This window comes from Quercus suber, unplaced genomic scaffold, assembly GCF_002906115.3.
Source record: "Quercus suber isolate HL8 unplaced genomic scaffold, Cork oak 2.0 scaffold_246, whole genome shotgun sequence".
NCBI lineage: Eukaryota > Viridiplantae > Streptophyta > Magnoliopsida > Fagales > Fagaceae > Quercus > Quercus suber.
In genome coordinates, this window is record NW_027069702.1 from 286,932 (window position 1) to 300,136 (window position 13,205).

At 37.0% G+C, this 13,205-nt stretch overlaps 1 pseudogene; it reads left to right on the plus strand.

The window, feature by feature from the left end:
* The first annotated feature begins 1,502 nt into the window (after nt 1-1,502).
* Nucleotides 1,503-13,205, plus strand: part of LOC112024178 (LEAF RUST 10 DISEASE-RESISTANCE LOCUS RECEPTOR-LIKE PROTEIN KINASE-like 2.1) — a 13,438-nt pseudogene continuing 1,735 nt past the window's right edge.

Here is a 13,205-nt window from a genome sequence, read left to right on the forward strand (position 1 = left end):
TTATAATGTAATAATCTACTAATAATTTTATAATTATTGAACAAGTATTAATTTATTGAACTAAGCTCATTTTTTATATGAGTGGTTAATTCAAAGTAATACATTTTATATCCAATAATTTGCTGCATTACTTACAAGATAACATATACATTTAAAATAAATAAATAAATTCATGTTAAAAAATATGTGTCGACCCAACCCATTTCTAACATGCTAAAAAGTTCATATTTATGATATGAACCCAAGTGACTTGAGTCACCTACCCGTTTTGCCATGTCTAAGTACATGGAGGGCTAATTAATTATTAAAGTAATTTTAAATAGCAATTAGTGATGAAAATTTAGAAAATGCTAAAATGATATATTAGTTCTAAAATTAATTTCATTGTCAGCTTAGTGTTAACGGAAGAAAATTTATCTAGTTATAGGAATATGTATCTTCTCACTCAAGACAAGTGGATCCCACTTATTAGTGGGACCCACTTATCAGTGGGACCCACTTGTTGTGACAGAGAAGATATATGAAAATGTCTGGTGCCACAACAAAAGGCACAACTTGTACCACAACTCGCCCATATGGCGAGTTATGGTTGGTGGAGGAATGTCCCCACATGGACCTACCGTCACCCCTCCATCAACCACAACTCATCACATAGGCGAGTTCTGACACAAGTTGTACTTTTTGTTGTGGCACTAGAACTGCTCGAGATATATATACCTGAATCAAGGTATATTCTTCCATGTTAGTGGAGGTAAGCAGACCCACAAAGTAGTTCGACTAAAGTCATAGCTTTGTTACCTTTGTAGGTGAAAATTCCCCCAAAAAATGAATTTGCCTACAAAGACAGTTCTGTCTATTCTACGAAAAGTCATTGGATCTAACTCAAGACAAAATTTATCCAGTTATAGGTATATGTATCTTCTTACTCAAGATAAGTGGATCCCACTCATCAGTGAGACCCACTTGATTTGACAGAGAAGATAAAAAAGTCTTGTACCTTAACAAAAGGCACAACTTGTGTCACAACTCACCCATGTGGCGAGTTATGGTTAGAGGAGGAATATTTTCCACATGGACCCCCATCACCGCTCCAGCAACCACAACTCGCCACATGGGCGAGTTGTGATACAAGTTGTATTTTTGTTGTAGCACTAGAACTGCTCAAGATATATATATTGAATTAAGGTATATACTTCCGTGTTAGTGGAGGTGAGTAGACCCTCAAAGTAGTTCGACTAAAGTCATAGCTTTGTTACCTTTGTAGGTGAAAATGCCCCAAAAACATGAACTTGCCCAGAAAGACAGTTCTGTCTATTCTACGAAAAGTCATTGGGGTCTATACTACGAAAAGACTTATAATTTTATTTAAGGATGGCCGTCAATAGCTGCTTGTCCCTAATCCAATATTATTATTATTATTATTATTTATTTATTATAAAGATGGTTGAAATTGAATCCAATTTGCTTGCCCAATTAATTATTTGAAAAAAATTATTCCTATTTTTGATAACCGGGTGAACTCAGCAACTGGGCCATGCCCATGAGTGCAACTTTCTGGGAATGAGGAAAATCAATTTCTTTCGGACTTGTGAACCATAAAACGGCAGTGTCTCAGACGTAAAAGAACGGTGTGGAAAAGTCAGTGGAAAAATTTGCCTCCAGAGTCTAGATAAATCCTGTTTAAAAATCAATCTGTGGAGTGGGCTCTTTAATCTCTTTCGGACTAACTAGTCTTCGTTCAACGTTAGGCTGCGTCATAAACATTACTTCTCTCCCAGTTCTTTTTTTTTAATTATCTTCTACACATGAATTCCCATTGTCTAGCTGTCTCTTCCCTCATCACCCTATTCTTCTTCTTAACAATATTACCACCGTCTTACTGCACTGACGATGAATGCTTTGTTGAGTGCAGGCGTCCCTTTGATTGTGGAAGGATCAAAAACATTTCGCACCCTTTCTTGAGAGATAATCGACCAGAACCTTGCAGTATTCCAGAGTTCAAGCTTACGTGCCGCGACAATGAATACCCTATTATCAGTTTTGAAGAACTAGAGTTCCGCGTACTAAACATCAACCAATCTCATTATATCATGACCCTTGCAAGATCGGACCTCTGGAATAGGACATGTCCTCCTCCAAAGTCGTCGATACCACTCTAGATTTTAATAACTTCGATTATCACCCAACCGATCAAAACCTAACTTTGTTCTATGGATGCCCTTCTGGAGTTAGCGGATTGGATGGCGCGAATTACTTTCCCTGCGGCTTAGATAATACAGCTAATTACTTTGTAAACGAATCCTTCACGGGGATCGACGAGCTTTTTGAGAAATGCCATAGACATATTAGAGTTCCAGTTTTAGGGTCTGCTCTTATTAACGAGTCTTTGGGACTTCAGAATTTATTGAATCAAGGTTTTGATGTGGACTACCATAATTCTCAGGCGATTACCTGTTTGGGGTGTGAGGCTTCAGGCGGGATATGCGGTTCTACCTCCTCCCAAAATCCATTTGTCTGCTTTCGCTATGATGGAGAGAATCCTTTTGCCTATTCAAGTAAGTATGCCTGTTCGTTTCTCTTGTCGCTTTTGGATTAGGCTGAAACACAGATTTCTTGTTCTTTGCTTAGTTTTGCTTGTATATAGTTCCTATTCTTAGCTATAGTTCACTTAATGTCATAGTTTAACAGTTCTCTTTGGCTTTGGGTAGTCGGCATAGTTAACAATTGCGTAGCATTCTCCTGGTTTGTAATTGTTTGCTTTAGGTAAATGTGGGTCCATTTAGCAGGCAATAGCCTTGATCCTTATTCTGGTCTAATTAGTCATGCTTTAATAAGTTGTCATAATCTGTTAGGATGGTGGAATCATCTTAATTTGTTTTGAGCGAGTCCATTCGTAATACCCCTCATAGAAATCAAAAAAATTTGTGGCCTTAAGACTTTAAGCAAGATTGAAGATGGTGAATCACCAATCCTATAATATTAATTTTTTGCTAGAGTTTTCAATCTGTATACGAATAAGTTCCAAGTTTTTGACATAGGCAATATATAGTGAAATCATGTTATCATCACTTATCACACAATAGACATCTCAATCCACAACTCAAAGTTAGTATTTTTAGTCTTTAGTGTTCTCTTTTGTTTGAAGTGAGTTATTATGACATTTGCCTAAAACACAAAAAAAAAAAAAAAAAAAAAAAATTTTATGATAGGATGAGAGATTTTACCTTTTTTTTTTCTTTTTCTTTTTTTTAATAAAAAATTTAATATTTTAAAATAAGATGAGAGATTTGAACTTTAAATATTTTGATGAAAAAAATTAGAAAGTAATAATTGAATTTCTTTTTTTTCTTTTTTTGGGGGTAATAATTGAATTTTTAGACTCTAGGCAAATATTCTCACAATTGTGTTCACAAAGTCATGAATAGCATTAGCATAAAAAAGAAGAAGTCATGAATAGCATATGGTCACTATCTCATTCGGAATTCATCTTTTACCGTGAATGGTAAATAGAATTACCAAAAATTTTCCCCATTGACTGGGTCATACGTGTTGACCGGTCTTGTTGACTTTTATTCCTCTAATGGCCCCACAGAAGGACTATGTTTACTTTATTGAAGTAATCGCTAGTAAAACGACTCTATTAATTGGGACTCTTCAAGCTGTAACGAAACCCTTGTGTGAGAACTCACAACAAATCCTAGTGACTTTTGGGTTTGTTTGGTTATGTTGTTTAAATAATAGTTTTTGTTATTTAAATAACACAACACGTATTTTCACAATATTTAAACAACGTTATTATAACAATATTATCAAAGATTATTTTATTTTTGGTGAAACTTTTTTTTTTTTTTTTGAGAAACCAATTGAAGTGTTTTATTAAGAAAATTAACGGCTGACATCAACCTGAACTACACTTGAAATGTTTGGTGGTACATCTTCCATCCAAACAGTTAGATAGGGCGAATTAATAGCCCACCTAGCTAAAGCATGAGCAACCTTATCGCATTGTCGGCGAACATGAGCAAAACTGCAAAAGTTGAAAAAAAGCATTAAAACTTTAACATCTTCAATCAAGTGTCCGTGGAGTGCTAGTGATCTCTCTAAGTTAATGAGGTCTTTTGAAATTATGTCTGAGTCCCCTTCAAAAACAGCTGAGGTAATGCCAATCTCTAAGGCAAATTCTACTACTCGCCTTGTTGCAAGAGCTTCCACCTGTGCCACAGTAGTAGGTTGAGGGATCTGTTGCGACAAAGAGGCCATAACCGCTCCTTCTGAATTGCGTATGACCACTCCGAGTCCAGCTCTCACTATTTCTGTGAACATCGCACCGTCATAGTTAACTTTAAAGACTCCCAAGTCTAGTGGTTCCCATGTCGTGTGCATCTCATGTTTCTGCTTTAGATTGACTGTGTGAAGATTCTGGAATTTAGCTCGGCGCTCCTTTGATAGCTAATCGATGCGTAGCAGCGAACATGCCTCCTCATTAAATTGGACCTGGTTGTGTCTATTCCATATGGACCAAACCATGTACGCAAGGAAGGAAGGATCCTTGTTTTCCTTGAAAGCACATTTTGAAGATGTCCCTTGGTGATTTCCCAGTGATAGTTGCCAGCCAGCTCCATTGAGGGTCCTGTGTCCAAGCTACCTGTAGATTAGAACAAAAAAACAAAGCATGTGAGCAATCTTCAGCCATCACCTTGCAAGTCTCACAAATTGCCTCGGTGATGACTTTCCTCTTGCATAAGTTGGCCTTTGTTGGCAGAGCATCTTTATAGGCCCGCCACACAAAATTTTTCACCTTGCAATGGACTTCCAAACTCCATATATCTCTCCAAAAACCAGAATTTATAATTGACCCCTGATCTGGTACTTCATTTTCATGCAAAAATTTGTATCCTGACTTAACAGAATAGTGCCCCGATGGAGTAAAGGGCCAAATGAGTGTGTCTTGTTGCGAAGAGGAACTAAGAGGGATACTCTTAATTGCCTCTGCTTCAGCATTGCTAAAAACATGGTAAATCACATCTTCTCTCTAGTGCTTGGTTGGCTGATTTATCAGAACTTCTACACATGAATTCTCCTGCCCAAACAGTATTGGAGTAGTGATTTTGGCTCTGTTTTTAAGTGGTGGCCAATTGTCACCCCAAATCCTGATTTTTTTTCCATCCCCAACTCTCCAAACCGCCCTTCTAGAGATCACATCTCTCCCCTTTAAGATACTTTCCCACACATAGGAGCCTAAAGGCGATTCTTTTGCATCAAGTATGGTTCCAGTTGGAAAAAACCGAGCTTTGAACACTCTATAAAATAGTGAGTTATCATCTTTAAGGAGTCTCCAAGCTAATTTGGCAAGCATCGCTTCATTGAACATAGTTAAATCCTTGAATCCCATCCCACCTACATCTTTGTGGTTACACAACTCTCTCCACTTCATCCAATGAATTTTCCTCCTTTCACTCCTCTGGCCCCACCAAAATTTTCTAATGAGTGTTTCAATCTCATGACACAAAGTAACGGGGAGCTTGAAACAACTCGTGGCATAAGTTGAGATTGATTGGATGACCGACTTTATAAGGACTTCTCTACCGACTTGTGACAACAACTTCCCTTTCCAACCTTGGAGTCTCTTCCAAACTCTTTGTTTCAATTTATCAAAACTTGCCCTTTTATTTCTTCCTACCAAAGCCGGCAAGCCAAGGTAATCCTCATAGTTCCTCACCTCAGCTACTCCAAATTCATGCATGATGTGATTTTGCATATCAAAAGCCGTTGATTTGCTAAAGAAGAGAGATGTCTTGGCTATATTTAATTTTTGTCCCGAAACCTTCTCATAAGAAGAGAGAATCTCCAAAACTTTCTGACAATCTTCCTTGGTAGCTCTACAAAATAAAAGGCTATCATCTGCAAATAGCAAGTGAGTAAGCTTAGGACTATTCCGGCATAAAGAGACACCTTTAATCTCTCCCAAACTTGCTGCTCTTTGAATAAGTCTATGCAACCCCTCGGAACATAGTAGGAAGAGATATGGTGAAAGTGGATCCCCTTGGCAAATACCTCTACTAGGTTTTATATTGCCATGGGGTTCACCATTTACCAAGAGTGAGTAAGAGACAGTAGTAACACATTCCATAACTAGAGCCACCCATCTATCATTGAATCCCATTTGCTTTATAATATCTCTCAAAAAAGACCACTTAACCCGGTCATAGACTTTGCTCATATCAAGCTTGAGTGCCATAAAACCCGTTTTTCCAGAGTTATGATTTTTCATGTAATGAAGAGTCTCAAAAGCCACTAATATATTGTCTGTAATCAAATGACCTTTCCAAAAAGCACTTTGATGATCAGAATTAATGAGTGGCAAAACTCTTTTCAATCTATTTGCTAGTACTTTTGAGAAAATCTTATAAAGCACGTTGCAAAGACTTATGGGCCTATATTCAGTCACATGCTCCAGATTTTTTGTTTTTGGGATTAGAGTAATGAAAGTATGATTTAAAGAATTAGGCAAAGAACCTTTATTCAAAAAATGCAGTACTGTATTAGTGACATCAAAGCTTACCAAATCCTAGAAATTTTGATAGAAAAGCGGAGGCATTCCATTGGGTCTAGGAGCTTTCAGTAGAGCCATTTGTTTCAGTGCAACCTCAACTTCCCAAGCTTTAAAGTCTCCTGTCAAGATGTCATTCATTTCCTCAATCACCACCAGAGGAATGGATGCCAACTCAGCCATTAGAGGTTCAGGTTCTGAAGAAATAAAAAGCTCAGAGTAATAATTCAAGAAAGCATCACAAATCTGGTCTCTATCAGTGCACCACACATCAGAATGGTTTCTAATACTGGAGATAAAGTTTTTCTACTTCCTTTGAGTTGCACGACAGTGGAAAAACTTTGTATTACAGTCCCCATCCTTTAAATATAGTGTTCGAGATCTCTGCCTCCAAAGTCGTTCCTCCTTGTCCATAAGAGCATTGATTTCTTTTTTGAGTATCCACAAATTGCCTAAACCGCCCCCCTGGACAGCCACTTGTTCTGCCTGTGCAAGCTCTTTCCTCTTTTTTTCTAACTCTCTTCTTATATTTCCAAAGTTGTTACGACTCCATCTTGTTAGCTCAGTCCCAAAAGCTTCTATTTTCCTAATCACCCTTGTATCTTTAGACCCTTCAAAAGTTGCTAACCAAACATCCTCAACCGTTTCCCCACATCCCTTGTCTGACAGCTAAACCTCTTCGAATCTGAAAACTTTTTTCTTTTGCTGGAAGTCCAAGTCAGCCAAGTCAATCCACAGCAGCTTATGGTCCGAAGTGGAACTATTTACATGAGTGACTCGAGTACCCGAAAAATCTACAAACCAATCATGTGAAGCTACTGCCCTATCCAGTCTCTCCCATACCGAACAACCATCTTTATAATGCCTACTCCATGTGAAAGGAAAACCTTTGAAGCCCAAATCCATTAATTCACATTCATCCAGTACGTCTCTAAACATCTGCATCTGATTTTGAGGTCTTAAACACCCCCTTGACTTCTTTGACTGTTTTACAATCTCATTAAAATCTCCCGCACACAACCATGGAAGGGAGTTTTTGCCATGCAAACAACGAAGTAAATCCCAAGATTCACTCCTTCTGTGAGTTTTGGGATTGCCATAAAAACCAGTGAATCTCCAAGCTTTACCCGAACTTTTATTAATGACTGCGTCAATGTGACTTAGTGATGAGGATTCAACGTCAACCTCAATATCATTCTTCCAATATAGCACTAAGCCTCCTCCTCTAGTTTCTCTTTGAACGAAGAATTTTTTATCAAAACGAATTCTGTCTTTCACGTAATCTAGCCTAGCTTCATTTACCAATGTCTCGGCTAAAAACACGACAGAGGGACCTTTTGCTTGCACCAAATCCACAAGCTCCTGAACTGCGAGTTGGTTCCCAAGCCCCCTGTAATTCCACACTATGCAACTCATTGTGACTGGCAGGGCTATACAATAGCCTCCGCCAATGCAAGTGAACTTTCTCTGTCATTGCTTGAAACCACTAACTTCTTACTTGGTAACTCAAAATGATCATTAACCCTGCCCAATGGTCGCTTCAAGCCTGTGTAATCAGATGAAGGATGCTGAGTTACATGGGCTGGATGGGGAACACGTTTCCACGTAGCCTAATAGGAGTTGACATCACTAACCAGTGGGATCTGAGAATTAGTAATATCTGAGAGGGGTGTTGCTGAAATTTTTCCCAAGGGGGGCACTAGCATAGGAGCAACATGCTAATATTTTCATCTAAGTCTTTTCTCAGCGTACCCAAATCAAATAATGGAGAGTTTTCCTGATCAGCTTGAACCTCCTCGGGTTGGCCAATAATTACGGGATCCTCATAAATCCCAAGATCATTATCTATGTCCTTCAATTGTTGAGTAAAGGAAATTCCTTAATTCCCGTGATCCTGAACATTCGGCCATATATTTTCCTTTGGGAGTGTGGACTCTGCATTATTTGTATTAGGAAAATCCCCAATATCTGCTACCACATCCTCAGTTTCCTTTTCTGTTTCACTCGCCATTGCTGGGGTGGTCATCGGACTTGGGCGCTGTTGTTCAGTCCTCCTCCAACGTGAGGATAAGTTTTCCTTCCTATCTTCATAATACCCTAACACACGTATTACATTGCCCTTTGATGGTCCTGACGATGTTGCCCAAAGCCATGAACCATACTGTTGAGAGGTTTTTTAGAGAGTACCTTTACTCTGGATCCACATATCACACTCCTTGTCACCATGATCAAGACATCCACACCAATAGCATATATTTGGAAGCTGCTCGTACCTGAATATGACCCAGACCTTTTCATTATCCTCTAGTCTGATTACTCAACCTTGACAAAGAGTCTGAAAAACATCAATGGTAACCCTTACTCTAATGTAATTCCCACACTCACACTCCGAAGTATCTGTTGAACGTTCCACCTTCCCAATAGCTTCACATATATCTTCCGCAACTGATTTGGTTCTGTAACTAATGGGAATCTTAGCTGCAGAGAAAAAACTGGGAAAATAAGTTTCGTTTTGGTTTTCAATATTTCTAGTGACAGGCAAAATTGTGGATTTTAGTTACAAAGTCTTTAAATGACGCTGTGAGAAGCTGTCTAGATTTTCATATGAGAGTCAAAAATCAAACTATAATTATAGTACTATTAACTACTTTTGTTTCATAGAAATACTAGTAATTAACAAATCATAGAATTTTTAATTCCAAACTCCCTTAGAAAAGATAAGAATAAAATGTGTTCATAAATTATTTGAAATAAAACGACTGAATAACCTGTATCAAGTAAGGATTGATGAGAACTTTATTTCCTTTTCTTTGTGTGTGTTTGATGATTTACAAATGGTGGTATAATTTTTAAATTCTTCAAACACATTAGGAGCCTTGAATATTCTTGAACGTTTTCTAGATTTTTAAGCATTTTGATTTCACTTGTACATGTTTAGTATAGCACTTTCTTCACCGTAGGTAAATATTGAAAAATTATGGACTTTTTTTTTTTTTTTTGGGGGAAAAGTTTCAATTCTATGCTTGTAACAAACTTGCTGGACTATTTATGATAACTCACTAATACACTCAATCACACATAAAGTTAAAGGACAAGTCGCACTTAGTTTTCTTGCTATGGTTTATGCTCATAATAAAGGCGATTAATTAAATTAGGCATTGTTTTTGTGTGTGTGTGTGGACAAAATACAAAATCTCGACCTAGCACCAAACGCTTTAGTCCAGTAGATTGAGGTTAACGTTAAACTTGAGTTTATTCTTACATGCCAAACGGCAATCACAAATCTTCACTCAAAGCCATCCACTCTTATTATTATAGTGTTCAAACATTAATGCCACAGATGCCCCTGCCTAATTTGTACACTATTTTCTTATGCTCCACTCAACTACTTGGTAATGGTAGGTGTAGCTCTTTTATTTCTAACTAATTTATCTTAAATCGAGTATTAAAAGAGGGACATTTCTCTAATTAGTTTGAAAAAGAATGTATATAAAAGCTATTTCATTTGCCCGAAAAGGGTAAAAGCCCATTTTGTCCGCTCTTTTCTCTACTTATATTTTACCTACTCTAATACATATCTACTATATCATATCATCATGATGTCAACATTACTAGGGAATAGGGATATTGATGGTATATTTAGTCTAAGACTATGTTTGTCCAAGTTTTTGTCCAAATCTCTTTCTTATCATGGACTCCAAAATTGTCAATACAAATGAAATTAAAACTTCCTTTGTTTGTCTTTCCCCTCCTTTCCTAACTCCAATCATAAACCAAAAACAAAAGTAAATCTAACACACTCGAGAACTTTCTTTTGGGCACCTAATAGGTCTAAATGAATTAGGCAAGATGAATGATTTGTTGGATTTTTCTTCAAGAGTAGAAAATGAAAATCTGAATTTTCGAATGGCTAATTGGTTTAGTTTTACCTTTTATTTTGCATAGTCTGTTCCTTTGATATTCTAGAAGTTCTTTAAGTTTTTATTCCCATCTACATTCTGTCAAATCAATGAGTGCCAATTAAGTCACTTCTCAAAAAGTAAAAAGATTTTAGCTTGGAAGACAAAACGCACATTAACTCCACAACGAACAAGAGTCACTCTTTTTCTTTGTAACCCGTTTCTGTGGACATTTGGGATGAGCTAAACCAGGTTCAAATCCAACCAATTTGCTAACAAAATTATGTCCCTGTAGTCATACATTTTCCAAGTGTATACACACACACACACATATATATATATATATTAGGTTTTGAGCTTGACTAGAATTTTTTTTCACTTCTCCTCTGTTCTATTTTGGTTAACAAAGAGGTTTTAGTGATAGATCTATGTGAAAGTATGTTGGGCCCAAATTGGGAATTAAGCCCATTTTCCTAACTATATAATTAGTAGGCACGGTTTCAAAAGTATATATTTTACTAACATCTCAAGTCTAAAATACTCGATTTTGGGCTATAAATCGAGTTTCAAAGACTCGGTTTTCATGGTCTGATCATGTCTGATGTGGTATTTTTTCCATATGACATCCATCTGGAAATCGAGTCTCTAAAACTCAATTTGTAAGCCCTTTACAAAACAAATATTATGCACACCCTTTACACCTCTCATCTCATCAGAGATAAAAAATAAAAAAAATAAAAACAAAAAAAAAACCCAGAAACAGAGGAAGATCGAGATTGAAGTGGGTGGCTTCAGCTCGGTGTGGGCCGTGTGTGGTCGTGGGGCGTGGGTGGCCGTCAGTGCTCATGGCTAGCCGTGGGTCGGGTTCAGATCGCCGTCGAAGATCGAGATTGGAGTGGAGTGGGTGGCTTCAGATCGGCGTGAGACCATGGGTCGTGTGTGGTTGTGGGGCGTGGGTGGCCGTTGGTGCTCGTGGCTAGCTGTGGGTCGGGTTCAGATCGTCGTGGGTTGTCGTGGGGTTAAAAAGCTGAGTAGATTGGGTTTTCTTGGTGGATTAGTTCTCTGTAACTTTGTTTTCTTTTTCAAAATTTTTCTTGCTGAGTTTTGCTTGGTGTTGTGCTTAAAACATTATAGTCGTTTTGTAAATGGCTTATAAATCAAGTCTTAGAGACTCGATTTCCAGGTGGACACCACGTGGAAAAACGCCACATCAGACGTGATCAGACTAAAAACCGAGTCTTTAAGACTCAATTTGTAGGCCTAAAATCGAGTCTTTTGAGACTCGAAATGTTAGTAAAATATATACTTTTGAAATCATGCCTACTAATTATATTGTTTAGGAAACGGGCTTAATTCCCAATTTTGGCCAAGTATGTTGATTCATTCCCAGCTTGCCACCTTAAGAAGTTGTGAAAAGTGTTGTGGGAGAAATGTTGTATTCCTAGAGATCGTTTGGCCAGTGCGTTGGGCGTTGCGCGTTTACGTTTTCAGCTCTTTTTTTTTTTTTTTTTTTTTTCATTTCCCACGCGTTTCCAGCTTTCCCAGCCACTTTTTTACTGTAGCAACACTGTTGCGGCTACTGTTCATTGAACAGTAGTCGCAACATGTGGACTTTTCCACACAACTTTTACTATTTATGGACCACAAATTTCACTTTTCAGCAACTTTTTCATTAAAAATGGGTTCCACAGTACTATTTACACATTTAAAAATTATTTGCTACAATATTTTTCAGTTTTTTTTCAGTTTTCAGTTTCAGCTGTATCCAAACAGACCCCTAGTATTGCTCTTTCGTTACTCTTATCTGAAAACCTATTCTACCTGTGTTATACATGATGTAATTGTGCTACATTCATTAACCTTAAAGTTTATCTTCTTTCTTGGGGAAAAAATTGGCCTTTGCCAATTTTAAAAAAACAATCCAGCATTTTGCTCTATTTCTCAAATTAATTAGGAAAATGTCCTTCTTTTAAAAATCGATTTTTTTCAAAATCGAGTTAAGCCCTATAGTGGCGTTTTAAGAAACCTATAATAACGTTTTAAGGACTTATAATGGCATTTTGTAACTTGATCTTCATAAAATCGAGTTATAGGTAAAAAAAAAAAAAAAAAATTGCATGTAACTCAACTTCATGAAGATTGAGTTACAAAATGCCACTATAGGTTCTTAAAATGTTACTATAGGCTCCTTAAAACGCCACTATAGGGCTCCAGAATTTTTTTTTTTATAACTCGATTTTAAAAAAATCGAGTTTCGAAAGAAGGGTATTTCCCTAATTAGTTTGGGAAATAGGACAAAATGTTGGATTTTTTTTTTTTGAAATGGACATTTGCCCATTTTCTCCTCCTGCTTGGTCTTGAGCATCTTTTCTTTTTCTTTAAGTTCAAATGAAGCACATTGTATATTTAAAAGCACACACTCAGTGCTTAGAAAAGTTATGGAATGAGCTTGTTATATTTCTATTATGATGTTTATGAATGTTCAGACACCTCGTTCTTTTCGCTGCTTACTGTTAGTGTTGGAATTTAAAAGCACACACTAAGTGCTTAGAAAAAATAGGAGAAATACAAAAGCACAAATAAATTAGAAAGCACCCAAGAAAACTCATTTTCTGACTTACAATGAGTGAGTAGATTACAGGTATTATAGGTTAGGTGGATACTTTTATCTCTTACATAATTAATTAATGACTAAATATATGTCTGTCTTTTACAGGTGAACTTTTTTAATTACATATATACAACATATATATATC